The 4,665-nt window shown below is 35.8% G+C and overlaps 1 protein-coding gene across 2 annotated transcripts in view; it reads left to right on the top strand.

Moving 5' to 3' along the window:
- The first annotated feature begins 3,906 nt into the window (after window positions 1–3,906).
- LOC107705898 (activin receptor type-2A-like) overlaps window positions 3,907–4,665 on the top strand; it is a 25,420-nt gene continuing 24,661 nt past the window's right edge. For both annotated transcript variants that reach the window (XM_016509417.1, XM_016509416.1), the window contains exon 1: window positions 3,907–4,664. The gene's annotated coding sequence lies outside the window, so the exon portion shown is untranslated. The remainder of the gene's footprint in view (window position 4,665) is intronic.

Below are 4,665 nucleotides of genomic sequence, written 5' to 3'. Positions count from 1 at the left end.
TGAAGGATAATTCAGCACAATGGTTAAAGGTACTAGTATGTACTATTCAGGGGTAAATAAGGCACAAAGATATACCTTTAGCTTTTGTACCTTGTGGTACTGGCCCAGTGACAGTTTTGTACCTAGTTAGAACAACTTAATTGTTTTGAGTAATCAACTTTTAAAAAATGGTGTTTATTCTACAAAATACTGTATTATAAGTTCCTCCAACTCACTGCAGTTTGTTGGTTGGACATTATTTCATTAGAAGTTGTCATAACTCAAAATGATTGATACACACTGTTGCATTAATTAAAATATATATATATTTGAGGCAAAACATTTTGTTCACTTCAATGGAAGTGAAATCTGGAGTACATGACAAGAGAGACAGACAAAATGGTGACTGTAAGTTGCTTTGGATAAAAGCATCTGCTAAATGAATAAATGTAAATGTGTGAAAATATCAAGACAGACACTGAGCGTGTAGACAAACAAAACCTGGCCATAGAGATGAGCTGAAATTTAAAGAGTTAAAATCTTGCAATGCAATGCAATGCAATGCAAAAAAAACAGGCACTATAATCATCACAATATATCATCACAATAATTATCAATGTGTTTTCTGATTTCACCAAATGAGAGAAAATGAGCAGAATGTGGGCAGATGGCTGCAAGATTTAGCATCATGTCATTTCATATATTCAGCTTCAGGAAAACAAAACATTTTGCCGTTTAAATTGATCTGAAATAAGAGCTTAGGGTCAAATGAGATCTTTCACCCACTCTGCTTGTTTTCTGTGTATTGTTAGTTTTATAGCAGTGTTGACCAGTCTGCTAGATTTATGAGTGAACAGTAAACACGCAGCAGACATGTACAGTATTGCATGCGGTCCATTATTCACGTTTCAGCCGTTTAATCCTGCAGAGATGGATAGATTCATGACCTTCATGAAAACACTCCCATAACTGCACAGCAGAAGTACATGACAAATCTCCACTGACAATACAGCATGCCAGTGGTCTTAGTGTTAAGAGCGCCAGACCTCCTGTGAGGGATAAATGCGGATCACTAAGTGTGTGTGTGTGTTTGCGATTTATCGCCCGACACACACCATCCATCAAAATCAGCTGTGAACTATTTAACCTCGGTGACTTTAGGAGTGCCGTTCATAACCCTGCGCCATTAAACACAAACACACAGCAGAAATAAACCCAGTCCTGTCTGTCTGTCAGCGCCGGACACTCAGAGATGCTGGTAACATATATTCCTCCCAGAAATATCTCCCGTCAGGGCCAAAGGCTTCTGGCACCTGGTTTTATTACAACAACTAAAGAAAACAGACAAACATCCACATAAAACAGTTTAGTAAAAAAATAAGTACCTAATCTTATGTTTTGATTGTTGTACATAGTATTAAAGGAGCTGCTTTTCCTATTTAAAATAAAAATGTTATTTGTATATTATTATTTATTTATTGATATTAACTTTTTGAAAAGTGTTTCATGCGATTTGTATTCAACATTCTATTTTTGAAGCATTTAAGCAGATGTCTTACATCAAAAAGTTTTTAAGATCATAAAAAACATAAATTCAGTCAGGTGTGTCTAAATGTTTGCAGTAGTGTATTTATACCATATATTTCTGTGTGCCCTTAATAACTCAGGCTTTCACCAATAATAGACTAACTTCAAATGTGCTTGTTTCATATCCATATATCTGCCTAAAATACACTTTAAACGAGTGTAGACCGTTCATTTGAGTTTGTTTATTGAAGGTGTAGCTGTAACCCACCTAATCTTCATCGTTAAAGGATTACCAAAAATGATCATGTCTACCACATGTCTAAACCTGTATGATTTTCTTTCTTATGTGCAACGTATAGGGGAGACTGGGTATGGTTGTAACATGGGGAGAGTTGTAACAACACCAATAAGGGATAAGCTATGATGATTTCATTATTTACCCACTTCCTCCCAGATCTTATATGAATGGTTGCCAAGGCTGTCAATATAGGTACAAGCAGATTTTATAAAGAAAAAAAAATGATTTTGAGGTAAGAATGTAATTTTTTTTTACCAAAACTATTGTTTACTTAAACTGTTGCAGACAAAATCATATTAAACTTACATTAGAATAAGCTGTAGATTCTCAGACAAAATGTGATGCATTTTTAACCTGCCAATTTCAAACCATTGTGACTCTGATTGAGAAAATTCATACACAGACACAATCTCACACACAAATTTACACAGTTGTTTTTTAAGCATAAACACCTTTTAGAAAGTTTGTTCTAGTCACACACATACACATACACACACACACACACACACACACACACACATACACACACACACACACACAGACACACTCCTGCATCAAACAAAGTGGATTTGAGCTGTGGTCAGCCACAGAAAGTGAGACATTGTTTTGTTTTGCTCTTTTAGATTGTTTCAATAAACCTTTTTTTGAAGCATACTTCATGGCTGCTGTTTTTGTTTCTTTTGTCTAATTGTTACAACATACACCGGCAGTGGCGTAGATGGTAACAAAGGCACTCCATGTATTTGACATCAACTTATAAGTGCTGTGATATTCTTACAGAGGTTTGAATTGGTGCCATTTGTAGTAGACAAATGTGGGTACTTTGTAGAAAGGTTTGAGCACCCTAGCTCAAAAATTTAGTGAGTTACAGATATTAAACAAAATGTGTTACAACTATACTCGGTCTCCCCTACATTGTATGTTTTTGATCTGCTCTTTTACATGCAATAAAATGGACTATATTCCAAGCCGCATGATGCTTTCTGTGAAAGAGACTCAAATGCAAGTTGTTATTAGCTGAAAATGTTGTAATGCATGAGTTACAAGGACTACATTCATACTTTGTTTTTTTGTTTGTTTTTTTTGTTTTAAGCTTGACACACTTATTCCTCATTAACTTCCCTTATGTTTCTGTGAACTGAATGATACCAGAATTATTATTCGGAGTGAACCTTTAAAGACATTTGCTCTTTCTCAATTTTTCTCAGAACTGAAGAAATATCTGTTGCTGATCATCACTTGTAATACTCAGCAAAAACACATTTTGCAAGTGTTGCAAAAGCAGCTTTTGTCAGCATTACCCTAAAATCCGTATAGCCTAATAATAACGATTGAAAAATTATTAATAAAAATCGTACTTTTGAGCCTTGAAACCATTACTGGAACCAAATTATTTATTGATTAATTCGTTTTTTAAATTAATTATTAAATAAACATGAATTATGATTCATTTTGAATGATAATGGGTTTATAAATCAAATAAAATCAGCGCTATAATAGGCACGATGTGCTCCACGTGTCCCGTTTGATGCTTATTCAGAACTATTAACAAGATTATAAAGAAATTGATTTGTGAAATAAACACCATTAGCAGCATAATGTATGAGAAACTCCATTATAATTATATTACATTTGTTGTGTAAAAATGCTCTATACTGGTTTCGCAATGGTGTACTAGCTACTGCCAAAAAAGCTAAACTGGAAAGAACTGAAGAAATCACTCTTTGCTCTGATTGGTTTGAGCCATTTACAAGCGCTGTCACACGACAGCTGTTACTTTTCTCATCGCGGTTACGGTTGGACCAATCAGAGTCGTTTGTGATTACTAGGTAGTTATTTAAAATATAATTTTACAGTTATGGCGGGGTTTAAATTTGAATGTGCATGCCACCAAACTAATCCATGCGAATAACTTATATAATAGATTACACTTTTTAGTTTCACAGTTTTGTATTAAATCAAAAACCTTCACAAGGTTTGAATGTCGTGCAAAGGCAATGGCTTTTAACGGGCCACCAAGCGGCCCCTACAGGAATAAAGATCCTGAACACTCTCCAGCTGGAAGTGTTTACTGTAGTCTGGAAAAGAGAAGGAGGAGTGGATGAAAGGAGGAGGAGTGGAGGAGAGGAAAAAGCAAAACACTCAGTGCTGTTCGCCATGTTGTGTTCAGCACACATGAGAGAATATAAGGACGCTTCTGAGGGTTTGCACACAACGTTTAAACACAGAAATGGAGCTGAAGTCATCTGAACCCCCGCGGCGTCTGTGACTGATCCGGAATCATTCGCGATTCAGAGGCGCATTAGGATTTTACGGAGGAACATACAGTTTATGTGACACTCTGTGCATTTGATTTATTCTAGATGTTGCTGTTTTCGGATCTCAGTAGGCTATATTTAAACCTTGAGCTGGATTTATATTTCTGTGTTCTGGAATGAAGATGACTGTGATGATACAAATCTTTAAAAAATATATTTTTTAAAACATCCAGAAGATCATATCGGGATGCTTTTGAACTTGACTGATCCATGAATAGTAATTTTCACCATGCATATGGCGATGAACTCAAATTGCTCGCTGTTTCTGTGTGTGATCGATACTGATCGATATTAGCGCATGGGTTTCAGGGCACGCTGCTGTCACTTTCTAATACAGTATGATTGTTTGATATTTCATCTATGCAAACAGAAACGCACGCACTGACCTCCACACTGAGGATTTGTCAAATCTCTCAAACACTAATCCTCTCTCACAGACTTGCACATTGATCCGAACCTGTTTGCTCACAAATAAATGCTTTTGGCAATATTAAAACATTAATTTTAGAGGGAGCGGATTATCAGCTTGGGTGTTGCTGGGAT

This window comes from Sinocyclocheilus rhinocerous, unplaced genomic scaffold (assembly GCF_001515625.1).
Source record: "Sinocyclocheilus rhinocerous isolate Xijiao unplaced genomic scaffold, SAMN03320098_v1.1 scaffold1615, whole genome shotgun sequence".
Taxonomy (NCBI): Eukaryota; Metazoa; Chordata; class Actinopteri; order Cypriniformes; family Cyprinidae; genus Sinocyclocheilus; species Sinocyclocheilus rhinocerous.
The sequence above is the reverse complement of the archived record's forward strand: the minus strand, read 5'-3'. Positions and strand labels throughout refer to the sequence as shown.